This window comes from Oncorhynchus mykiss, chromosome 19 (assembly GCF_013265735.2).
Source record: "Oncorhynchus mykiss isolate Arlee chromosome 19, USDA_OmykA_1.1, whole genome shotgun sequence".
Lineage (NCBI taxonomy): Eukaryota > Metazoa > Chordata > Actinopteri > Salmoniformes > Salmonidae > Oncorhynchus > Oncorhynchus mykiss.
Window position 1 is genome coordinate 25,984,772 of NC_048583.1, and position 27,300 is coordinate 26,012,071.

General features: G+C 44.8%; 1 protein-coding gene and 1 long non-coding RNA gene across 3 annotated transcripts in view; one reads left to right on the top strand and one right to left on the bottom strand.

Annotated features, from left to right (window-relative positions):
* The window catches only part of LOC118941466, a 29,361-nt gene extending 11,419 nt beyond the window's left edge, over window positions 1–17,942 (top strand). The window contains exons 2-3 of the long non-coding RNA XR_005037685.1: window positions 16,548–16,778; window positions 16,925–17,942. This is a non-coding gene — a long non-coding RNA (uncharacterized LOC118941466). The remainder of the gene's footprint in view (window positions 1–16,547; window positions 16,779–16,924) is intronic.
* Window positions 1–23,472, bottom strand: part of foxn3 (forkhead box N3) — a 115,020-nt gene extending 91,548 nt beyond the window's left edge. For both annotated transcript variants that reach the window (XM_036954501.1, XM_036954499.1), the window contains exon 1: window positions 23,267–23,472. The gene's annotated coding sequence lies outside the window, so the exon portion shown is untranslated. The remainder of the gene's footprint in view (window positions 1–23,266) is intronic.
* Between the last annotated feature and the right edge of the window lie 3,828 nt (window positions 23,473–27,300).

Genomic DNA, 27,300 nt, shown 5'->3' on the forward strand with positions numbered 1-27,300 from the left:
CCCACACACACACACATGCTCATACAGACTCACACACTTTCTTGCTCATACATATGCACACACACACACACACACACACACACACTCTCGCTCTCTCTCACCAAAGCACAATCACTCACATTTCCACACACTCGTCATCCATGCGTAAATGCCAGTGCCCAGCTTTCGCTACGCTAATAGTGAGAACTATCCAGGCATGAGAGGATTTAGTTAAAGGGGCAATCAGCAGTTCAAACAATAACAAAGCTACACCCCACCACTGTTTTGATAAAATGCTGAGGGATGGGGCTTGAGAAAGGCAACCACTTTCAAATTCATAGACAGAGCTACACTGTAAAAGGGTTGCCGTAAGTTTATCAGTAACTTACAGGCAGCTAGTGGTAATTAAGTTACTGTATATTGCGGTACAACTACTGTAATCTAAATACAGTATCAAAGCAAGTACTGTCTAATAAAACACAGTATAATAATGTAGAATTTATTTTTAAAACGTAAATACTGTAATTGTAATGAATGAATGGATGATTCATTCAATTCATTGAGGGGAGATGTGGTTTTTATTTCACAGTATTTAACTGTAATTACATGGGATTGGTGCAAGTGGGTTGGTTGGAAGGTAATGTGTTTACACATTACAGCACATCAATGAGTATTTGTTGTTTTAGATCACTTGCACTTCTCGAGGCCTTAGCAAAGACTTCCAAACTGGCAGTGACAACAAGGCCAAACAGACCAAAAGTACATGGCAAAATGCTCAACCAATAAAGGTTTAAGACTTGCTGCCACTCCAATCTGTCCTCTATACATTTTAAATTGATGGGGCACTACTACCACATACCAGGGCCCAATTTCCCAATAGCGATGGAACTTAGGCTTACGAGTGTTTTAACGATGCATCGTTCCTACGACAACCGGAGATGTAGCATGCTTTTCCTAAAACACCAAGCCGAAAGAACGTTCGCCAAGTGCACTATTGAAGCAGGTGTCGATACTGATAGGATCAAAAGAAACGCAGCGTTGCTCTCAGATCAGCTTTCCCCATTCAAATATTACCTTAACATTAGAATTATTCCATAATACTGATGACGGATCAACTTCCTGAGAGATATCACCTACGGCCGCAAATATTGAGGCAGGCTTATTCTAATGCTTATAAGCATTAAACTATAATTACCCTATAAAAATGCTCTCAATCAAGATTTGCCACATCATTGTGCACATCATGGAAAATGTTGAGGCAAAAATGACAGACAGTAGCCTACAATTGGCTAAATAGAAGTCAATTGAATAAACATGAAATTATTTTAATATGATTGAAATATATAGGCATGTAGCCTATACCTTAGGACTATTTATCTACAGTCTTCTCAGTTTTCATTTGAAGCATACTTTTATCCTCGGTTTATAACAATTGCAAAGACATTGGCAACTTTGTATTTGTAGCCAACTTAATTCTGAAGTTATCGTCGGTCACAGAGAGCGAGATAAACATGTTGATTCTGTGTTAAGCAGAGATCTTCTGTGTTTAAAGTGAAGCGGAGGGGCAAAAAAGTATCTAACGATACACTTATCTGTTCTACAAGGACAACTTTAGTAATGATGGTTTTGGGAAACAGTTCAGAGATTTAACGATGAGCCTACAAAAGTTCTAACGATGAGCTTAGCCTTAAGATGCATTTTGGGAAACCAGGCCCAGTTAAATTGGTACAACATTCACACCTAACGGGTGCGACAAATACAGCCTCAAAATACCTCAAAATATGTTAATGAATCAGAAATAACAATACCAGGAACCCACTAGTGGTCAAAAGGTTTTTGGAGCTTCATAAACAGTACATTACTGTATTCTGCGGGATGGAATTACAGTACCATTCGAAATACAGCAAGTAATTTAGTCAGTGCTCTACAATGGCAACATGATGGAAAAACACCTTGTTGCATAACAGCCCCCCCCCCCCCCCCCCCCCCACACACACACACACAGAAAAAAAACGATTTGTGATCAAACATGTTGTTGCACATAAGCACACACACACGCCCTCACAACACACTCACACACTTACTCACACACTCACTCACACACAAACAGGGCTTGCTGCGTGCCCTGAGGAAGGTAAATTGAATAAGGCTGTGTAGCAGAGTGTCGGCTGGGGACGTAAACATGGTTAGAGAGGATCCATGGACACACAGATCCCAGAGACACACACTAATGAATAGGAACATACTGGAGACACTGTCCTTTTAACACAACACTCCATTCAAAAGCCTAATCTACGGTAGTCTACTCATACAGTCAATTTATAACCCCAAGACACTGACTGTAACCCTAAGACACTGCTCCCTAACACAAGATTCAAAACAGGACGTTGTACAAAACACAATTTCTAGCCTACTGTAGTCTATTCAGCCAACCTGCAAGACACTGATATAGGCAATTCACAACCACAAAACTTACAGCAAAGGACTTACATTTTAATCTATTAGCAGGCACTCTTATCCAGATCGACTAACAGGAGGAATTAGGGTTAAGTGCCTTGCTCAAGGGCACATCGGCAGATTTTTTACTTCGTCAGCTCGGGGATACTGGCCCAACGTTCTTAACCACTAGGCTACTTAAATACCCAGCAGCCCTATAACTTCCAGAGGATGAGAAAGATCCTTCCATTCAGTCTGTTTATTCATGGTTGTGTGTTTCATTTGAGCACAGCCAGTCAGTGATACTGAGTGAGCTGCTTTGTCTTTGACGCTCTGGGTGTGTTTGAAGTAAAGGGTCCACTGGGACCCACTGTAGAGCGAGAGAGAGAGCGAGTGAGAGAGAGATTGTGTGTGTGTGTACACACACAGCTCTCACCACCCGCTGTTCACTCGAGGACAGGGGAACAATATCTGAATAGGGATTAGTGGCACATCTTGATTGGAGTGTGAGGGTTGGCAGAGGCACATGTTGATGATGCTGATTTTGAGGAGGGCGCCAGGTGATGATGCGTATGGTGTAATGATGTGACAGTCCAGGAGTTAGCCCAGCATTGATTATACATTGTGGCTTTAATTACAGTGCATCATATCCTCTGATTGGTGAATCAGAGTAAGAGAGGAGGGATAAGAGGAGAAGAGGACAGGTGTGTGTACTCGACGCCGACACCTCTGCCCAGACACACACAAACACACACACACATCTGCTGTCGCCTAGTGCCGGATAAACAAGGATTGGAGACGAGACAGGAAGAGCCGTGAGGACTGACAGCTGTTGGCTGTCTCAGGTCTCTAACTACCTGCAATTACAGTATCTACACACACAGTGCAAACACACACACACACATACCCACCCACACACACATCAAACACATTTCATATAATATTCCTTCTGTGTAGAAAACTAGAAAGCGCATTCATTCAATACCTAATCAAAAAGCAATGACACAGGCCCCAGGAGAAGCACTCTCTTGGAATTACTCAGCAGCAACATCAACAATAATTTAGAATGGACAAAAATAAACTTGCAGAACAGGCATCTTGTTTGTATTTCTGTGTCGGTGTCCAGGGAGTTAGGGAGAGCTTGAGGAGAGAGTGGGACGGTGGGAGGGATGGAGAGAGAAGATGGGGAGAAAAGAGGTTTTTAGAGTCAGCAGGCGAGATAATTTCAGCATCAGAGCAGTATTGAGTTATCAAGGCACCCTGTCTCTCTCTAAAATAAGCAAGCATCTAAGTAAGCACTCCCTTAGACGATGTATACCATGCGTATCCTGTACATAGACAAATAAAACTCTCTCCGCTCTCTCTCTCTCTCTCTCTCTTTCTCTCTCTTCTTTTCTCTCCCTGTCCCTCTTCCTCGCTCTCTTTCTCTCCTCTCGCTGACACAGCCAATCACCACAGAGGTTAATGTCATACGCACGCTCCGGAAAACTGCAGATCCCTCCACCTGATCGTTAGTTAGTGTGTGTATGTGTGTGTGCATACAAGTGTGTGTGTGTGTGTGTGTGTGTGTGTGTGTGTGTGTGTGTGTGTGTGTGTGTTCAACATTACTGCTGGGCCAGCACTAAGCCATGTTCAGGGGACTTCACTCTACATTACCCCTCAGCTGTAACCTTGGCCTGGTGATCTGCCAGGATTCTTTACAGGCCTCCCATCACACATAGAGATACTAGATAGCTTCTTATTTTTTCATTCATCGGTATAGAATGGAAACCATAGACTCTATAACGGACATCTTGGAAAGGTGTTCTGGAATAAAGCGTATTACAAAACATTTAGGGATGACAGATTCCTTCCCTCAAATCTTAATTTGCTGACGTTCCTTCGGTTTTTTTCAACGCTTTGTGTGTTTTATAACATTTGTTGTATTCGGCGCATGTGACACAGTTTGATTTGATTTGGACAGTGTGTCACTGACGGTGCAATCCCATTCTATTTCTATGAATTAACCCTATATGAAGCGGTGTGTAATGAGTGAAGAGCTCTCTCTCTCTGCATCCAGTTACAGCCACTGTAAATCACAGAGCACCTATCAGCGGTTAATCTTTGTGTCAGATGACAATTTATCCATCAGCCAACGACCGGCAGACAGTGTGGGTCACCGGCAGCCTGCGAAAACATTCAGTCACTAATCAGCTCCCTCGCAAACATGATTACATTTCAAATCACATTAGCCTCAGCACGCCAGCTACAGGACAGCCTAGTCAGAGCAATACGAAGCAGTGGACAGTACAGGCCCAGAGGTAGACAGTAGAGGCATAGAGGGATAGACAGGGGTGTAGAGAGAGAGAGAGAGAAAGAGAGATAGTGGGAATAAAAGAGATGAGGAGAGAAATCCGAGCAGACGCACACACACACACACGGGTGCACAAACTTGACCACAAAATCCTCCTCCTAGCATTAAAAAAACTCTTCACCACCTTGTCCACCCCTACCTCTCAGACCGTCTTGTCCCCTACCAACCCACACACTACCTCTGTTCTACCACAGCAGGCCACCTCGTCAGCCCAGGTCCAAGCTCCAGAGCTTCTCCAGGGTTGCGCCGAGGCTCTGGGACTCCCTCCCTTCAGTCATCCGTGAGTCCATCACCTTCTTTCAGTCCCACCTAAAGATCTTCACACACACACGCGCGCACAACACCTGCTCGCTCACTCATCCACTGACATATCATACCCTTTCCCTTCCTTGAACCCTACTCCATACTCCTCCTGTTTATTCTGGTGATTTTCTGTTTTTATTTTTTTTATTTCTTGTCTTGCCGTTTCTGCAATTGAACAGCGACCTTGGGTCCTTGAAAAGCGCTGTGTACATATCCCATGTTATTATAAGTAGAGAGGATTGACAAGGAAGCCATGTCACCACTCTAGACCCTTTAGTTCCTCTTCAGTCCCTCCCACCCATCATCTCAGTCTCTGCAGACTCACTCAGATCATCTGAATAGTATAATCATCGTGACAGGATAGCCTCTCGATTACCTACGGAAGGAAGAAAGGCGGTAGCTATGCACAATGGCCACTCAGCCACAGTGAAGAATAGCCCTCAATGAGACTAGGATTCAGTCTAGTCCTTCAATGACACAATACTCTGAACAAGGCCAGCCTACTGTATCGCCTTCCGATCAAAATAGCTTTGGGCCCTGTCCTAATAGTTCTGAAAAAAAATCACTGAGGAGGGAAAGAGGCAAGGAAGGAAGGAAGAAAGGAAGCTATTTGAACAGGGCCAAGGTCACTGCACTATACTGTACTGAGCTGGGCAGGTTCTTTTATGTCTAGAAACACTCCTAGGGCCCTCTCCGACATCTGATTAGCCCATCAAGGGTGCTCAAGACTGGGCTCATGTCTGTTTGAAGAATGCCTCCTAACCTCCAGCCCTCCTCTCCAGATGGAGCTCATTGAGCTGAGAGCAGGTCAAGAGGAGCAGTGAAAAAGGTATTACAGGAGGAGAGAAAAGGAGAGGAGAGGTCAGGAAAGTGGAGGAGAGGAGAGGAAAGGAGAGGTCAGGAAAGGAGAAGAGATCAGAGGAAAGGATAGGAGAGGTCAGGAAAGTGGAGGAGAGGAGAGGAAAGGAGAGGTCAGGAAAGGGGAGGAGAGGAGAGGTCAGGAAAGGGGAGGAGAGGAAAGGAGAGGTTTTTTTATTTTTTTTTATTTCACCTTTATTTAACCAGGTAGGCTAGTTGAGAACAAGTTCTCATTTGCAACTGCGACCTGGCCAAGATAAAGCATAGCAGTGTGAACAGACAACACAAAGTTACACATGGAGTAAACAATTAACACGTCAATAACACAGTAGAAAAAAAAGAAAGAAAAAAAAGGGGAGTCTATATACATTGTGTGCAAAAGGCATGAGGAGGTAGGCGAATAATTACAATTTTGCAGGTTAATAAGGTTAATAACATTGGAGTGATAAATTATCAGATGGTCATGTACAGGTAGAGATATTGGTGTGCAAAAGAGCAGAAAAGTAAATAAATAAAAACAGTATGGGGATGAGGTAGGTAAAAATGGGTGGGCTATTTACCGATAGACTATGTACAGCTGCAGCGATCGGTTAACTGCTCAGATAGCAGATGTTTGAAGTTGGTGAGGGAGATAAGTCGTTCCAGTCACCGGCAGCAGAGAACTGGAACGAAAGGCGGCCGAATGAGGTGTTGGCTTTAGGGATGATCAGTGAGATACACCTGCTGGAGCGCGTGCTACGGATGGGTGTTGCCATCGTGACCAGTGAACTGAGATAAGGCGGAGCTTTACCTAGCATGGACTTGTAGATGACCTGGAGCCAGTGGGTCTGGCGACGAATATGTAGCGAGGGCCAGCCGACTAGAGCATACAAGTTGCAGTGGTGGGTGGTATAAGGTGCTTTAGTGACAAAACAGATGGCACTGTGATAAACTGCATCCAGTTTGCTGAGTAGAGTGTTGGAAGCAATTTTGTAGATGACATCGCCGTAGTCGAGGATCGGTAGGATAGTCAGTTTTACTAGGGTAAGTTTGGCGGCGTGAGTGAAGGAGGCTTTGTTGCGGAATAGAAAGCCGATTCTTGATTTGATTTTCGATTGGAGATGTTTGATATGAGTCTGGAAGGAGAGTTTGCAGTCTAGCCAGACACCTAGGTACTTATAGATGTCCACATATTCAAGGTCGGAACCATCCAGGGTGGTGATGCTGGTGAGGCGTGCGGGTGCAGGCAGCGAACGGTTGAAAAGCATGCATTTGGTTTTACTAGCGTTTAAGAGCAGTTGGAGGCCACGGAAGGAGTGTTGTATGGCATTGAAGCTCGTTTGGAGGTTAGATAGCACAGTGTCCAAGGACGGGCCGGAAGTATATAGAATGGTGTCGTCTGCGTAGAGGTGGATCAGGGAATCGCCCGCAGCAAGAGCAACATCATTGATATATACAGAGAAAAGAGTCGGCCCGAGGATTGAACCCTGTGGTACCCCCATAGAGACTGCCAGAGGACCGGACAGCATGCCCTCCGATTTGACACACTGAACTCTGTCTGCAAAGCAATTGGTGAACCAGGCAAGGCAGTCATCCGAAAAACCGAGGCTACTGAGTCTGCCGATAAGAATATGGTGATTGACAGAGTCGAAAGCCTTGGCAAGGTCGATGAAGACGGCTGCACAGTACTGTCTTTTATCGATGGCGGTTATGATATCGTTTAGTACCTTGAACATGGCTGAGGTGCACCCGTGACCGGCTCGGAAACCAGATTGCACAGCGGAGAAGGTACGGTGGGATTCGAGATGGTCAGTGACCTGTTTGTTGACTTGGCTTTCGAAGACCTTAGATAGGCAGGGCAGGATGGATATAGGTCTGTAACAGTTTGGGTCCAGGGTGTCTCCCCCTTTGAAGAGGGGGATGACTGCGGCAGCTTTCCAATCCTTGGGGATCTCAGACGATATGAAAGAGAGGTTGAACAGGCTGGTAATAGGGGTTGCGACAATGGCGGCGGATAGTTTCAGAAATAGAGATTGTCAAGCCCAGCTGATTTGTACGGGTCCAGGTTTTGCAGCTCTTTCAGAACATCTGCTATCTGGATTTGGGTAAAGGAGAACCTGGAGAGGCTTGGGCGAGTAGCTGCGGGGGGGGCGGAGCTGTTGGCTGAGGTTGGAGTAGCCAGGCGGAAGGCATGGCCAGCTGTTGAGGAATGCTTGTTGAAGTTTTCGATAATCATGGATTTATCGGTGGTGACCGTGTTACTTAGCCTCAGTGCAGTGAGCAGCTGGGAGGAGGTGCTCTTGTTCTCCATGGACTTCACAGTGTCCCAGAACTTTTTGGAGTTGGAGCTACAGGATGCAAACTTCTGCCTGAAGAAGCTGGCCTTAGCTTTCCTGACTGACTGCGTGTATTGGTTCCTGACTTCCCTGAACAGTTGCATATCGCGGGGACTATTCGATGCTATTGCAGTCCGCCACATGATAATTTTGTGCTGGTCGAGGGCAGTCAGGTCTGGAGTGAACCAAGGGCTGTATCTGTTCTTAGTTCTGCATTTTTTGAACAGAGCATGCTTATCTAAAATGGTGAGGAAGTTACTTTTAAAGAATGACCAGGCATCCTCAACTGACGGGATGAGGTCAATGTCCTTCCAGGATACCCGGGCCAGGTCGATTAGAAAGGCCTGCTCACAGAAGTGTTTTAGGGAGCGTTTGATAGTGATGAGGGGTGGTTGTTTGACCGCGGCTCCGTAGCGGATACAGGCAATGAGGCAGTGATCGCTGAGATCCTGGTTGAAGACAGCAGAGGTGTATTTGGAGGGCCAGTTGGTCAGGATGACGTCAATGAGGGTGCCCTTGTTTAAAGATTTAAGGTTGTACCTGGTGGGTTCCTTGATGATTTGTGTGAGATTGAGGGCATCTATCTTAGATTGTAGGACTGCCGAGGTGTTAAGCATATCCCAGTTTAGGTCACCTAACAGAACAAACTCTGAAGCTAGATGGGGGGGCGATCAATTCACAAATGGTGTCCAGGGCACAGCTGGGAGCTGAGGGGGGTCGGTAGCAGGCGGCAACAGTGAGAGGAGGAAAGGAGAGGTAAGGAAAGTGGAGGAGAGGAAAGGAAAGGAGAGGTCAGGAAATGGGAGGAGAGGAGAGGAAAGGAGAGGAGAGGTCAGGAAAGTGGAGGAGAGGAAAGGAGAGGTCAGGAAAGGGGAGGAGAGGAAAGGAGAGGAGAGGTCAGGAAAGGGGAGGAGAGGAGAGGAAAGGAGAGGTCAGGAAAGTGGAGGAGAGGAAAGGAGAGGTCAGGAAAGGGGTGGAGAGGAGAGGAAAGGAGAGGTCAGGAAAGTGGAGGAGAGGAGAGGAAAGGAGAGGTCAGGAACGGGGAGGAGAGGAGAGGAAAGGAGAGGTCAGGAAAGTGGAGGAGAGGAAAGGAAAGGAAAGGTCAGGAAGTGGAGGAGGGGAGATGAAAGGAGAGGTCAGGAAAGGGGAGAGGGGAGGGGATGAGGGGAGAGGAGAGGTCAGGAAAATGGAGACTGGGCTTATGTCTGTTTGAAGAATGCCTCCTAACCTCCAGCCCTCCTCTCCAGATGGAGCTCATTGAGCTGAGAGCAGGTCAAGAGGAGCAGTGAACACTCCACTGTGACATGAAAAAGGTATTACAGGAGGAGAGAAAAGGAGAGGAGAGGTCAGGAAAGTGGAGGAGAGGAAAGGAGAGGTCAGGAAAGGAGAGGAGAGGAAAGGAGAGGAGAGGTCAAGAAAGTGGAGGAGAGGAGAGGAAAGGAGAGGTCAGGAAAGGGGAGGAGAGGAGAGGAGAGGAAAGGAGAGGTCAGGAAAGTGGAGGGGAGGAAAGGAGAGGAGAGGTCAGGAAAGTGGAGGAGAGGAAAGGAGAGGTCAGGAAAGGGGAGGAGAGGAGAGGAAAGGAGAGGAGCTGAGAGGAAAGGAGAGGTCAGGAAAGGGGAGGAGAGGAAAGGAGAGGTCAGGAAAGGGGAGGAGAGGAGAGGAAAGGAGAGGAAAGGAGAGGTCAGGAAAGTGGAGGACAGGAAAGTGGAAGAGAGGAGAGGAAAGGAAAGGGGAGAGGAAAGGAAAGGAAAGGAGAGGTCAGGAAAGTGGAGGAGGGGAGAGGAAAGGAAAGGAGAGGTCAGGAAAGTGGAGGGGAGAGGAGAGGGGAGGGGATGAGGGGAGGGGAGAGGAGAGGAGAGGTCAGGAAAATGGAGGGGAGAGGAGAGGGGATGAGAGGAGACAAAAAGGAGTGTGGGAGTGTAGTATCAGCTTTACTGTCTCAAACAGAAAGCAGTTGAAGGAGAGGAGGGCAGTGTAACCACATGTTGTAAAGGAATGTTGAAGACACAGAGACACAGGGCTTTGTAGTGTCTGGGTGTGTGTTCTATTCTGTATGTCATGAATGCTGTGAATGCGTCTGTACCGTATCGTTGCAGGGTGATTTGCACATGAAAAGGAAAGAAGGGAGAGCTACTTTGACAACGCCAACAGCAAGATATTCTCCTTTCTGAATAAATAACGCTGCCTGATGGGAAGCTAGTGCACGGCAGGATAAAACACTAGTCTTCCAAACCACCTCCTGGAGCGCTGAATCAATGCACCTCCCATCCCGGATATGAAACAATGGGATATGTTAAGACTGGAGTGTCTCACCGGGAATGTATGGAGGAGATGGGAATGGTTAGGAACAGGAGGGAATGAGCGATGGGAACGGTTAGAAATGGGAGGGAGGATGTAGTGGCATGAGTGGGTATGGTGATGGATGCCGTGTTAGGTGTGTGTGTGTGTGTGTGTGTGTGTGTGTGTGTGTGTGTGTGTGTGTGTGTGTGTGTGTGTGTGTGTGTGTGTGTGTGTGTGTGTGTGTGTGTGCGTGTGCGTGTGCGTGTGTGTGTGTGTGTGCGCGTGCGCGTGCGCGTGCGCGTGCGTGTGTGTGTGTGACGTGTGTGTGTGTGTGTGCGTGCCTGCGTGCATGTATGTGGCCATTCTTCTTATCAGTCAGGAAGAGATCATATATACCCTAACTCAGTCCCTCCCTCACGGCTTCCCTCAGCGTTGGGTGAGATAGAGGAGGAGCAGGCGGTAAAATAGAGTTGTTTATCCACTCCTCGGTGGAGCTGTCTCCTAGGTGACAGAGCCCAAATGAAAGCACTACCGGTGAAATATGACACTGATGATAGGCTGCCTGCTCTGCAATGCTCTCTGCACTGGGGATGGAATTGACTTGATCCTCCAGAGTCCTTCAGATGAGACGGAGGTAAGGAGTGTGTGTGTGTGTGTGTGTGTGTGTGTGTGTGTGTGTGTGTGTGTGTATGCATCTCCATTTAAGTGTGTCAATAATAGGGTCTGCCTACCAGCTTCCGTAGACAATCAGGGTGGTGTCCCTCCGGGGAGCAACTGTGAATGAACACACACTCAGGGAGGGACGGAGGAGGAGAGCAGTGAATGGTCTGAAGAGTTTTCATTGATGGGTTGAACCTCCCAGCGTGGGCCTGCATACACACACTCACTCAGGCACGCACGCCCACACACACCCACACATGCACGCACGCACGCACACACACACACACACACTCAGATTCCTTTCCTTATTTCCTATTCATAAGGGGGTGTGGCGACAAGGTATGTTCACAAGCTATTGGCTGTTTTTAGAATGGTTAAGATCATCAGACAAAGAGGATTCTTATTCATATTGATTAAATCTGTGTGTTTTACAAAAAACAACGAATGGACTAGTCAAATTAGTCAACAAATCAAACCACAGCCAGGTGGTTAAAAAACAAATGCTGCGTCAGTAGGCTGTGGTCCTCGTGTTGTGGCTCTGAGCATGCAGTTGCATTTCCTCCCATTCTCTCCCAGTGGAGCAGGATGCAACTGACAACCATATCAGAGCCATAATGGCCCCTTTTCAGCTAGCGAGCTAGTGTGGTATTAGTATGAAGGGAATGTAGAAGTATGTCTGAGAGTATGGCATGACATCCAGGGAAGAGACACTAGAACTTCTAGAGAAGACAGATCTGAACTGTTCTCACAAAACTGCATAGCAACAACAGTGTGTCAACTGAGAGGGAAAATTGCCACATCAACACTGGAGAGATTTCTTGAAGTTAAGAGAAAGAGGGAAAGGGAAGATAGAGAGGAAGAAGGAGAGAGAGAGTTAGAGGAAAAGAGAGATACGGCTTGTCTCCATTCCTACCTATCTTTGACTAACTAAGAGATGTGCCACACACATACACGCACATATAACAGTGCCTGACAGGTTTCCTGCCGAGAAGCCTTCCCCCGTTAACACAACGTCAACAGGAAGCACTGCAGTAACAATGATAATGCTGCCCAACTCCAGTAGTTAGAAAGAGAGAAAGACTGAGAAAAAGAGAGAGGAAGCAAGAGAGAGGGAGAAAGAGACCTTGAAACGTTATTGAATGGAGAGGCAGTTTGAGAGCCTGTGGGACACAATACTCATGAAATCAATTAACGACCCGCCAGCCGTATCACTGTTTTAGACACACAAAACACACACACGCACAACATCCTGACATCACAGCGTAGAAATAGACTGAACACACACATTCTTCTGTGTTTATTTATTTGTATTATTTTTTATTGCTCTAAGGTTATTATTACTGTTTGAAAAACCTCTATGCGGCGTGCACTGCACAGAACACCGGAAGAATTATCACTGAATTATCACCGTGAACTGTTGTTACGTTTGTTTATCTGTCAATTAATCCCATAAGGGATGGGTTGCCAACTGACGAATTGACTCAAAAATGAAATGTCATTCATTGATTCATGTCATTCATTCCCACGCAAGTAAACACACACACACACACACACGCACGCACGCACGCACACACGCACACACACACACACACACACACACACACACACACACACACAGTGACTTTGGAGGAGAGCTGAGTAGAACATGGTCAGTGAACCAACCAAACAGGGACAGGGTCACCGGGAGAGACTATAAGGACACACGCTTAAACCGACTAGCCAAAACCTAACCCTTACCCTAACCCCAACCAAACCCCTTAACCATGACCTAACCCTTACCTTAACCCTAACCCCAATCAAACCCCTTAACCATGACCTAACCCTTACCTTAACCCCAACCCCAACCACAACCAAACCCCTTAACCATGACCTAACCCTTACCTTAACCCTAACCCTAACCTCAACCAAACCCCTTAACCATGACCTAACCCTTACCTTAACCCCAAGCAATCCCCTTAACCATGACCTAACCCTTACCTTAACCCCAACCAAACCCCTTAACCATGATGTAACCCTTACCTTAACCCTAACCAAACCCCTTAACCATGACCTAACCCTAACCCCACCCAAACCCCTTAACCATGACCTAACCCTAACCCCAACTCCAACCAAACCCCTTAACCATGACCTAACCCTTACCTTAACCCTAAACCCAAACCCAACCAAACCCCTTAACCATGACCTAACTCTTACCTTAACCCTAACCCTAATCCCAACCAAACCCCTTAACCATGACCTAACTCTTACCTTAACCCTAATCCCAACCAAACCCCTTAACCATGACCTAACCCTTACCTTAACCCCAACCCCAACCAAACCCCTTAACCATGATGTAACCCTTACCTTAACCAAACCCCTTAACCAGGACCTAACCCTAACCCCAACTCCAACCAAACCCCTTAACCATGACCTAACCCTTACCTTAACCCTAAACCCAAACAAACCCCTTAACCATGACCTAACTCTTACCTTAACCCTAACCCTAATCCCAACCAAACCCCTTAACCATGACCTAACTCTTACCTTAACCCTAACCCTAATCCCAACCAAACCCCTTAACCATGACCTAACTCTTACCTTAACCCTAATCCCAACCAAACCCCTTAACCATGACCTAACCCTTACCTTAACCCCAACCCCAACCAAACCCCTTAACCATGACCTAACCCTTACCTTAACCCTAAACCCAAACAAACCCCTTAACCATGACCTAACTCTTACCTTAACCCTAACCCTAATCCCAACCAAACCCCTTAACCATGACCTAACTCTTACCTTAACACTAACCCCAACCAAACCTCTTAACCATGACCTAACCCTTACCTTAACCCTAACCCCAACCAAACCCCTTAACCATGACCTAACCCTTACCTTAACCCTAATCCCAACCAAATCCCTTAACCATGACCTAACCCTTACCTTAACCCTAACCCCAACCCCAACCAAACCCCTTAACCATGACCTAACCCTTACCTTAACCCTAACCAAACCCCTTAACCATGACCTAACCCTTACCCTAACTTTAACTGTAACCACATTTTTATCCATTCTGAAATGAAATACTGGTTTGGGCGTCCAGGACGTTCATACACAGAGGCACGCACTAGACTAGAGAATGTGTGACGGACGGAGGTGGTTCAGTGAAACACAAAAGAGAAACATAAAGGAGATATGGGAGAGAAGAGAGAACCTGAGATGACCTTCATAAAGCAGAAATAAAGAGAGCACTGTTCACTCTCCCACTTATCTTTGTCTCTATGGTAACCGAGCCTCTGGGTATTTAGTAGAAACCCTGAACTTCCTGTTTGCTCGGGAGGCAGCATCCAATCAGGAGCCAGAGATTTCAGGTGTGGAGTTAGTGTGTCCTATATAGGCGGAGCTCAATCCCCACAAGGGGCCATGGACACAGATAGAGAGATAGAGAGAGAGAGAGAGAGAGAGAGAGAAGGGGGAGCAGGAGAAAATAAATAGAGAGAGGGGCAGGAGAAAGAGAAGAGAGGTTAGAGATCGACATGATGAAAGAAAATAGGAAAAAAAAGTGAAAGTGAGGGGAACAAGATAAACAGAGGGAGGGAAGTAAAAGAGGGTGTTGAGAAGTCTTTTAGTAAAGCAGTGTATTGAGAGAGCAGAGATATAAAGCCTCACCGGGACACATAGAGGAGTACCACTCTACGGAGTATGCTGGCTACGCCTGAGTCTCCAAAAGACACCTAGGTGCACTGCTTTTGGTGCCCATTGGGCTCTGGACAAATGTAGTGCACTATATAGGGAATAGAGTGCCCTTTGGGATACAACCCAGACTCCTGAGAGAGAGAGAGAAAGAGAGAGGGAGAGAGAGAGAGAGAGAGAGAAAGAGAGAGGGAGAGACAGTCATACACTATCTAGTTAGCACTGTGCTTTGCTACACAGTCAGGTAGCCACTTAATGGCCACGCTAGAAAGGACAGGAGTGGCAATAGCATCAGAACTATGACCATCAAGTGCATGAGCTTTTGGGTCTTGTTCTACTGTAGCATTAGGGTTTGGCTACAGTTAGAGTATGAGTTACGTTCATGGTTGTGGTTTGAATTCCATTTGTTGCTGTAACAGCACAACCCTTTGGATCCCTCACATTTTGTACCTGCACATTTTGTTTTCCTGGATGGCTAACAATTCCAAACTGTCCCAGACACATCCCTGGATAATGATTGTGATTGTCGAATACTGGTTTTCCAAACCCTAGACTCAGTGCTCACATTTTCCTGGGCAGCATTTGGATTCTCTAAATTTGATGGGAACTGTGATGGAAAACAGTGCTCAGCTTCTGAGATCCCTTTTACAAGCAAGAACAGCAGACAGACTGGCAAACACACACACAAGTGTACAGTGTACAGTGTACAGTGCACAGGCACACACAGTTCCTCTCAGTCAGCACACCCAACACTACCACTGCCTGCTGCTCCGACTTGACGAACAGCAGAATTCCTGAGTGAGGAAGCTTTGTCTCGCTACAAAGGGAACGTTCTTATGGAGGGGGACCAATGTGTGTGTGTGTCCTTCAGCACACCAACGCTTAGTCATAATGCAAATATTACTGTTGTTGTATCGCTTTGGAACTATTTTCACAAGTATGTGGTAAAATTTCACAACTCAAAACAGATCTTCAAAAAGGGCTGTTTTTTCAAAACTTTTAGCACATTTTTAATTGACTAAGTACAACACAAAATCACACAGTAACTTTTTCTAGAAATACCTTCAATTGCCTGTAATTGCCTTACACAATGCATTGCTCACAATACTTTTCATGTGATTCTCTTCTCATCTGTTTAAATACGTTTGGCCATCACTTAATCCAACTGGGCTTAATGGTTAATCCCTTAACAGTTTGGCAAACCTATAGCATTTCAACTGGTTGGTCTACTATATATGGATTTTGAGAACTACAGAAATAAAATGTGTTGGTAAAGTATAAATATCTAAACTACGTGTATGATAAATGATAACCATACATCATGACTACTGGTTATTGCTAATTGATTTCAGATAGTGGTAACCACAATTGGTGACCATATAAAAGGGGGTGTGTGAACACTTGCAACTTCTTTTGACATGGTGCAGGATAGACAGCAAGGGAGAGGAAGAAATCAAAGAGCTCGCGGACAAGGGGCCCATCAGAGAGGTGGGCATCAGTGGGGGGGGGGGGGGGGGCAGACAGCAGGGTACTGTTGTGTCTAATGAAGTCTCGACGGTACGTCTGCAGGGTGTGCACTGTGCTTTACCATTACATTTACAGTAAATGACATATTGTAATGCATGTCAATTCACAAAATGTTACAGTATTGTTCCAGTATGATCTATTGGAAGTATGCTCTGTTCTATCCTCAGCAGGAGTGGGCATTGGTGGAAAGCGTGAGGGCCAGGAATGACATACGGCTGTCTGAAAAAAGCAGACCATTGAGGAGAACGATGACACATTTGCCAGTTTGGCATCCATCAGCCTTCCGACAATCGCCACCCTTTTGAAGAGGCACCAGATATCTATGAAACATATTTACCTGTTGCCTTTTGAGAGAAAACACCGACTAGGTGAAACAACTACGGGCCAAGTATGTTCAGGTACAGCACTATATACTGTATTACTGTTACTATTAATGCACATGTTACTTCACAATATCATATTGTAACTATACTGTAAAAATAACTAACCAAAATATATATTTTTTGAGGGTGATAGTGCTTGATGTTGCTGTGAACCATCACAGGTATATCTTTGTCGATGAAGTGGGCTGCAACCTGGCCAAAACTAGGCTCTGTGGGTGGAAACTCATCGACCGTCCAAGTGCCTGGACAACGTGGGGCAAATATCTCCGTGTGCGCAGCTATCTCTGAAGATGGTGTGGTAGGACGTAAGCCATTACTTGGATCCTACAACTCTGAACACCTCATTGTGGTTCTCAATGAAATTGAGCAGGCCTGTCAAGGTGAAGGGGTCACCTATGTCATTGTGTGGGACAAAGTCAAGTTCAACCATGCAGAGGTGGTTCAGGCATGGTTTTGGGGCCATCCCTGATTCGTGACCCTATACCTGCTCTTATACACTCCTTTTTTCAGCATGGAGGTGGAATGTGTACGTTCACGATCCTGTGACGTGCCACCCTCCTTCTGGCCATGGATGAGGCATGTGACGACATCAATGTCAAGCTTGGATTCGCCATGCCTAAAGGTTTTTCCCGCGGCGCATGAACAATGAGGACATTCACAGTGATATGGATGAGAATTTATGGCAAAATGCTCAAGACAGGCTTGACGCAAATTAATGAGCTCATTTCAATTTGTTTCATTTAATTTCTTACATTTGATTACAGACAGTACACATTTTGTTTGTTGCATGAATGATTGTAGAGGATGTCTTCATTAATCACACCTTTGCTTACACATTTGATATATGTTATAGAAATGATAGATTTTGTCAATTTTGTTGGGTAATGTAAGTAAGTATATTGCCTAATGTGAACTGTGTAATGTAGTACTGTAGCATATTACTTCTAAGGGTGATTTGAAACGTGTATCTTGCATTGTTTGCTATTGGATTAACTGGTTGTTAAACGACAAAATTGACAAGATCTATCTTAATTGTTGTGTTTTGGTGATTAAAACGATGTTCTCATTACATTTTACAAATAACTTGAGAGATGTTTTCAATCTAAATTGTATTTTTTTACCAGGCAAGTCAGTTAAGAACAAATTATTATTTTCAATGACAGTGGGTTAACTGCCTTGTTCAGTGATAGAACGACAGATTTGTACCTTGTCAGCTCGGGGATTCGAACTTGCAACCTTTCAGTTACTAGTCCAACGCGCTAACCACTAGGCTATGCTGCCGCCCATAAATGACGGCACAATGACAGGTTCTGAAAGAAAGACTGGCTGCGTTACATGTGTGACCAGTTCTGACCAGTTTTGTACTAAGAGTTGTGAAAGCTTACCACACACTTGCGAAAATGGTACTAAAGCGATATTTTTTAAAAATGTAAATCAAACCGAGCCTCTGGTCACATACAGTTGAAGTTGGAAGTTTAAATACACATTAGCCAAATACATTTAAACATAATTTTTCACAATTTCTGACATTTAATCCATGAAAAATTCCCTGTCTTCGGTCAGTTAGGATCCCCACTTTATTTGAAGAATGTGAAATGTCAGAATAATAGTAGAGAGAATGATTTATTTCAACTTTTATTTCTTTCATCACATTCCCAGTGGGTCAGAAGTTTACATACACTCAATTAGCATTTGGTAGCATTGCATTTAAATTGTTTAACTTGGGTCAAACGTATCGGGTAGCCTTCCACAAGCTTCCCACAATAAGTTGGGTGAATTTTGTCCCATTCCTCCTGACAGAGCTGGTGTAACTGAGTCAGGTTTGCAGACCTCCATGCTCGCACACTCTTTTTCAGTTCTTCCCACTAATTTTCTATAGGATTGAGATCAGGGCTTTGTGTTGGCCACTCCAATACCTTGACATTGTTGTCCTTAAGCCATTTTGCCACAACTTTGGAAGTACAGTGCCTTGCGAAAGTATTCGGCCCCCTTGAACTTTGCGACCTTTTGCCACATTTCAGGCTTCAAACATAAAGATATAAAACTGTATTTTTTTTGTGAAGAATCAACAACAAGTGGGACACAATCATGAAGTGGAACGACATTTATTGGATATTTCAAACTTTTTTAACAAATCAAAAACTGAAAAATTGGGCGTGCAAAATTATTCAGCCCCTTTACTTTCAGTGCAGCAAACTCTCTCCAGAAGTTCAGTGAGGATCTCTGAATGATCCAATGTTGACCTAAATGACTAATGATGATAAATACAATCCACCTGTGTGTAATCAAGTCTCCGAATAAATGCACCTGCACTGTGATAGTCTCAGAGGTCCGTTAAAAGCGCAGAGAGCATCATGAAGAACAAGGAACACACCAGGCAGGTCCGAGATACTGTTGTGAAGAAGTTTAAAGCCGGATTTGGATACAAAAATATTTCCCAAGCTTTAAACATCCCAAGGAGCACTGTGCAAGCGATAATATTGAAATGGAAGGAGTATCAGACCACTGCAAATCTACCAAGACCTGGCCGTCCCTCTAAACTTTCAGCTCATACAAGGAGAAGACTGATCAGAGATGCAGCCAAGAGGCCCATGATCACTCTGGATGAACTGCAGAGATCTACAGCTGAGGTGGGAGACTATGTCCATAGGACAACAATCAGTCATATATTGCACATCTGGCCTTTATGGAAGAGTGGCAAGAAGAAAGCCATTTCTTAAAGATATCCATAAAAAGTGTTGTTTAAAGTTTGCCACAAGCCACCTGGGAGACACACCAAACATGTGGAAGAAGATGCTCTGGTCAGATGAAACCAAAATTGAACTTTTTGGCAACAATGCAAAACGTTATGTTTGGCGTAAAAGCAACACAGCTCATCACTCTGAACACACCATCCCCACTGTCAAACATGGTGGTGGCAGCATCATGATTTGGGCCTGCTTTTCTTCAGCAGGGACAGGGAAGATGGTTAAAATTGATGGGAAGATGGATGGAGCCAAATACAGGACCATTCTGGAAGAAAACCTGATGGAGTCTGCAAAAGACCTGAGACTGGGACGGAGATTTGTCTTCCAACAAGACAATGATCCAAAACAAAGCAAAATCTACAATGGAATGGTTCAAAAATAAACATATCCAGGTGTTAGAATGGCCAAGTCAAAGTCCAGACCTGAATCCAATCGAGAATCTGTGGAAAGAACTGAAAACTGCTGTTCACAAATGCTCTCCATCCAACCTCACTGCGCTCGAGCTGTTTTGCAAGGAGGAATGGGAAAAAATTTCAGTCTCTCGATGTGCAAAACTGATAGAGACTTACAGCTGTAATCGCAGCAAAAGGTGGCGCCACAAAGTATTAACTTAAGGGGGCTGAATAATTTTGCACGCCCAATTTTTCAGTTTTTGATTTGTTAAAAAAGTTTGAAATATCGTTCCACTTCATGATTGTGTCCCACTTGTTGTTGATTCTTCACAAAAAAAATACAGTTTTATATCTTTATGTTTGAAGCCTGAAATGTGGCAAAAGGTCGCAAAGTTCAAGGGGGCCGAATACTTTCGCAAGGCACTGTACATACATACATACATACATACATACATGCTCACACACTCACAGAAGCAGTGTACAGAGCAAGGCTATTCCTGTCTCTGTAGTTACTAGGGAGAGAATCTGCTAGATCAAGAATGCCTCCACTTACACCACATGAAATATCAGAATAGATCAAATACTATATGAACTGGCTGGGTTGGGAATCCCAGTCACATGGACATCTAAATTGCATTGACCGACAGCATCTACAGCGCATTTGGAAAATATTCAGACCCCTTGACTTTTTCTATTTTGTTATGTTACAGCCTTAATCTAAAAATGTATTCAATTGTATTTTTTCCGTAATCAGTCTAAACACAATACCCCATAATGGCAAAGCAAAAACGTTTTTTTAAAAAACTACATTTTTGCAAATGTATATAAAAAAATGAAAATATCACATTTATATAACTATTCAGACCCTTTAGTCAATAGTTTGTTGTGGCTTCTGTCTGGCCACTCTACCATAAAGGTCTAATTGGTGGAGTTCTGCAGAAATGGTTGTCCTTCTGGAAGGTCTCCACGGAGGAACTCTGGAGCTCTGTCAGACTGACCGTCGGATTCTTGGTCACCTCCCTGACCAAGGCCCTTCTCCCCCAATTGCTCAGTTTGTCGTGGCTGCCAGCTCTAGGAAGAGTCTTGGTGGTTCAAACTTCTTCCATTTAAGAATGATGGAGGCCACTGTGTTCTTGGGAACGTTCAATGCTGCAGAAATGTTTTGGTAACCTTCCCCAGATCTGTGCCTCGACACAATCCTGTCTCTAAGCTCTATGGACAATTCCGTCAACCTCATGGCTTGGTTTTTGCTCTGACATGCACTGTCAACTGTGGGGGCTTATATAGACAATCATGTTCAATCAATTGAATTTACCACAGATGGACTCCAATCAAGTTTTAGAAACAATTCCAGGATGATCAACAGAAACAGAATGCACCTGAGCTCAATTCCGAGTCTCATGGCAAAGGGTCTGAATACTTATGTAATTAGGGTATTTCTGCTTTTTGTTTTAAATACATTTCCAAAAACCTGTTTTCGCTTTGTCATTATTGGGTATTGTGTGTTGAGGTTGCTGAGGATTTCTTTTTTTTATAATCAATTTTAGAATAAGGCTGTAACGTAACAAAATGTGGAAAAAGTCAAGGGGTCTGAATACTTTTCCGAAGGCTCTGTAGATCTCTCTATTGTATAGTTGAGCACGGTAAGTGGTGTGTACCAGTACTAACAAGCCCAAGTAAACAGACAGAAAGTTAGCCTTGTCTCAATGTGTTCAAAGATAGCCGAGCTTACACTGAGTATACAAAACATAAGGAACACCTGCTCTTTCCATGACATACACTGACCGGGTGAATCCAGGTGAAAGCTACGATCTCTTTTTGATGTCACTTGTTAAATACACTTCAATCAGTGTCGATGAAGGATAGGAGACAGGTTAAAATAATGATTTTTAAGCCTTGAGACATTGTTTTAAATGTTACCTGTACTTAACTAGGGAAGTCAGTTAAGAACAAATCCTTATTTACAATGGCTGCCTGCTGGGGAACAGTGGGTTAACTGCCTTGTTCAGGGGAAGAATGACAGATTCTTACCTTGTCAGCTCAGGGATTCAAATCCAGCGAACTTTCGGTTACTGGCCCAACGTTCTAACCACTAGGCTACCTGCCGACATGAATTGTGTATGTGTGCCATTCAGAGGGTGAATGGGTAAGGCAAAATATTTAAGTGCCTTTGAACGGGGTATGGTGGTAGGTGCCAATCGCACCGGTTTGTGTCAAGAACTGCAATGCTGCTGGGTTTTTCACGCTCAACAGTTCCGTGTATATCAAGAATGGTCCACAACCCAAAGGACATCAAGCCAACTTGACGCAACTGTGGGAAGCATTGGAGTCAAGATGGGTCAGCATCGCTGTGGAATGCTTTCGACACCTTGTATAGTCTATGCCCCAAAGAATTGAGGCTGTTCTAAGAGCAAATGGGGGTTGCAACTCAACATTAGGAAAGTGTTCCTAATGTTTGGTATGCTCCGTATAGATGTGTGTTAACCAACCACCAGCTGCATTCATAAAGACAGAGAGGCTATCAATGGCTTGTTGGCTGCTATGCTGGATTCACATGGCTCTGGCTGCTGCGTTTTAGCTCCTCTCGTCTCTCTCTCCTTCCTGGTTGTCACTCGCTCCATTTCTCTCGTTCTCTTTTATCACCCTTCCCCTGGTCTCAGTTGAAAGATTGTTAGAGTCAAAATCGCTGCGTATTTTCCTTTCACCCAACTCTCACTCATTCTCTCTCTCTCTCTCTCTCTCTCTCTCTCTCTCTCTCTCTCTCTCTCTCTCTCTCTCTCTCTCTCTCTCTCTCTCTCTCTCTCTCTCTTCCATTCTCTCTCTCTCGCTCTCTCGCTCTCTCCTCCGTTCACTCTCTCTCTCCCCATCTCTCCTCTCTCAGTGTAAGTTTGTCTCTAGTCTGGTCTGTCACTGGCAGGCTGTATAGTTTAGTTGAGCCAGTAGTTTACTACGAGGAAAATTGTTCTACAGTGCGAGTCAAACACTGACCTTGAACACACTTTTAACAACACTCCCCAGCTACAATGAACGTGAGCGAGGGAAAGCAACAGAGAGAGAGGGGGAGAAAGGGGGAGAGAGAGAGGGTGAGAAAGAGGGAGAGAGAAAGGAGAATGAGAGATTGCGAACGGGTGAAGGAGAGAGAGAGAATAGAGGTGGGTGACAGCAGTAAAAAGAGGAGGGAGACCGAATGGAAGATTCAGAAGAGGAAAAGACCCATAGACACACTTCACACAGTGTCGCACAGTGTGTGTGAACTGCTAGCTACCACACACAACCCCTCACAGGGAGAGGAGCGTGACCTGTTCACACACACACACACGACTCCTGACAAGAACAAGACAGATTAGATAAAGTGTATAGAAACCTTTCAATCCTGCTGCTCTCCCGATCCTGAAATACTCCTTCTTTTGTCACTCGTTCTTCTGCTTCCTCCAAAAGCTTTAGATCCCTCCGTTTAATCCCTCCATTCCGTTCAGATTCAGTGTTACAGCAGAGACCACAGCAGAGACCACTGAGATGACCACACTCACTTCTCTTCCTCTAGCTTCTCTCTCTCTCTCTTCCTCTCTCGGTCTCTCTCTCTCTGTGCTGGAACAGAGGAGGCAGAGGAGCCAGTAACTCTCTGGGTCCTAGTGTCTCCTGGGTTGACTGAAAGAATGTCATTGTTCCTTGTCGCCTTGCGAGGTGGCTTGCACGCACGCAAGCGCGCGCGCGCACACACGCACGCACGCACGCACACACACACACACACACTAGTCAACGTCACACAGAACAAAGTGAGCTTAAGTCTCTAGGTCATTTTTTCTCCACCAATTAGAAAAGCAGTTAGTGATCTGACAGCCATAATTAAAATGTAATGTTTCCAGACAGAGAAAGAGACACGCCTTACAGGGAAAATCCTTAAGAGCACAAGAATAATGACTCAACGTGTGCAGGATTTTAGAATAAGGAAAAAAATCACAAAATGTGTTTGTGTGTGTGTTCATGCGTCAATGCCCATGTGACTGTCTGAAAGCAAAGTCTTGCATTATGCTCATCTCAATATCTGTGGTATTGCTCGTGGCAATGTCATCTTGCTGAGACTACCTTCAATACAGTATGGATCATATTTCCAGGTACGGGTTTTTGGTTTACTGACTTCAGGGTAGAACTTGTTGATCTCGATTTAACAAATAATACCTGGTGATTATCAATTACAACTTAATTTGTAGCAATGAATGTGGGCTGAGTGCAAGCGGAGAGAGGGGAGAGAGAGGAGAGAGAGAGAGAGAGAGAGAGAGAGGAGAGAAAGAGAGAGAGAGAGGAGAGAGAGAGAGGAGAGAGAGAGAGTGAGAGGAGAGAGAGAGAGAGAGAGAGAGAGCGAGAGAGAGAGAGAGGAGAGCGAGAGAGAGAGGAGAGAGAGGAGAGAGAGAGAGATACATCAATGTCACTTCATCCAAAAGACAACATTACTGTCTGTTAGGAGATGTAACAAAGAGAGAACCAATAGAACAATGACCCATATAATGTGATGAAGTGGAGCAAGCTTTATAGCTACAACACACAGGCAGTGCATCGCCTGGAGTCACACACACACACACACACACACACACACACACACACACACACACACACACACACACACACACACACACACACACACACACACACACACACACAGAGGACACAAACACTCACGCAAAAGGGAATAAAACATCCTTTCAGCTTTCAGGGAATAGATGGGAAGACTTGGTGTGTGTGTGTGTGTGTGTGTGTGTGTGTGTGTGTGTGTGTGTGTGTGTGTGTGTGTGTGTGTGTGTGTGTGTGTGCCGGCATATATGTGTGTAGGAGGAGGGGAGGGTGAACTAGGGAGGTAATGGCATTGACTACATAGCATACATTAACTATATAGCACACACAGCACATACAGTATGTAGAGTGCTCATACATACCCATGGAAGGGTAAGAGGTCGATTCCATACAGTATGTACAGTCGGTTTACCAGGCTCTACATCACAATAGAATGCTCCACTGAGTTAAAATAGTTTCTATTTTATTATGTGGTCTTTTCTGTTTAAATAAAAAAAATAGTAGCATAATCATCAATGATAAATAGGGCCATCTCCTCGCTATTAAATCAAATCCAAACGTATTTGTCACATGAGCCGAATACAACAAGTGTAGGCCTTTACAGTGAAATGCTGACTTACAAGCCCTTAAGCAACACTGCCGTTTTAAAAAATAAAACAAATAATTAAGGAGCAACAACAAAATAACAGTAGCGAGGCTATATACAGGGGGTACCGGTACAGAGTCAATGTGCGGGGGTACCGGTTAGTCGAGGTAGTTGAGGTAATATGTACATGTAGGTAGAGGTAAAGTGGCTATGCATGGATAATAAACAGAGGAGCAGCAGCAGCGTAAAAATTAGGGTTGGGGTGGGGACAATGCAAATAGTCCGGGTAGCTATTTGATTAACTGTTCAAGGGTCTTACAGCTTGGTGGTAGAAGCTGTTAAGAAGCCTTTTTGACCTAGACTTACTGCTTCGATTCCGCTTGCTGTGCGGTAGCAGTGAGAACAGTCTATGACTATGGTGGCTGGAGTCCTTGGCAATTTTTTGGGCCTTCCTCTGACACCGCCTGGTGTATACAGTTGAAGTTGGACGTTTACATACACTTAGGTTGGAGTCATTAAAACTTGTTTTTCAATTACAGTGGGTCAGAAGTTTACATACACTAAATTGACTGCCTTTTAACAGCTTGGAAAAATCCAGAAAATGATCTCATGGCTTTAGAAGCTTCTGATAGGCTAATTGACATAATTTGAGTCAATTGGAGGTGTACCTGTGGATGTATTTCAAGGCCTACTTTCAAACTCAGTGACTCTTTGCTTGACATGATCCAAGATGGCGTAGCAGTCAGACGTCTTTGTCCTGTCGTGTCCCTTGTATATATCGTTTTACATATTTTTCGTTGCATATCCTTCAAAATATTTTGCTAAACCTCAACATCTAAATATTCTCCTGCAACCGGCCTCACCCAATGTCGCGTGGATTTGCTTTTTTTCCCTAAAGTATTTACAGTGGGGCAAAAAAGTATTTAGTCAGCCACCAATTGTGCAAGTTCTCCCACTCAAAAAGATGAGAGAGGCTCACTTCAACTATGACAAACAAAATGAGAGAAAAAAAATCCAGAAAATCACATTGTAGGATTTTTTTATAAATTTATTTGCAAATTATGGTGGAAAATAAGTATTTGGTCACCTGTAAACAAGAAAGATTTCTGTCTCTCTCAGACCTGTAACTTCTTTAGAGGCTCCTCTGTCCTCCACTCGTTACCTGTATTAATGGCACCTGTTTGAACTTGTTATCAGTATAAAAGACACCTGTCCACAACCTCAAACAGTCACACTCCAAACTCCACTATGGCCAAGACCAAAGAGCTGTGAAAGGACACCAGAAACAAAATTGTAAACCTGCACCAGGCTGGGAAGCCTGAATCTGCAATAGGTAAGCAGCTTGGTTTGAAGAAATCAACTGTGGGAGCAATTATTAGGAAAGGGAAGACATACAAGACCACTGATAATCTCCCTCGATCTGGGGCTCCACGCAAGATCTCACCCCGTGGGGTCAAAATGATCACAAGAACGGTGGGCAAAAAAAAAAAAAACACACGGGGGGACCTAGTGAATGACCTGCAGAGAGCTGGGACCAAAGTAACAAAGCCTACCATCAGTAACACACTACGCCGCCAGGGACTAAAATCCTGCAGTGCCAGACGTGTCCCCCTGCTTAAGCCAGTACATGTCCAGGCCCGTCTGAAGTTTGCTAGAGAGCATTTGGATGATCCAGAAGAAGATTGGGAGAATGTCTTATGATCAGATGAAACCAAAATATAACTTTTTGGTAAAAACTCAACTCATCGTGTTTGGAGGACAAAGAATGCTGAGTTCCATCCAAAGAACACCATACCTACTGTGAAGCATGGGGGTGGAAACATCACGCTTTGGGGCTGTTTTTCTGCAAAGGGACCAGGACGACTGAAAGAATGAATGGGGCCATGTATCGTGAGATTTTGAGTGCAAACCTCCTTCCATCAGCAAGGGCATTGAAGATGAAACGTGGCTGGGTCTTTCGGCATGACAATGATCCCAAACACACCGCCCGGGCAACGAAGGAGTGGCTTCGTAAGAAGCATTTCAAGGTCCTGGAGTGGCCTAGCCAGTCTCCAGATCTCAACCCAATAGACAATCTACAGCCCCTTGCAACAGCCCCAAAACATCACTGCTCTAGAGGAGATCTGCATGGAGGAATGGGCCAAAATACCAGCAACAGTGTGTGAAAACCTTGTGAAGACTTACAGAAAACGTTTGACCTCTGTCATTGCCAACAAAGGGTATATAACAAAGTATTGAGATCA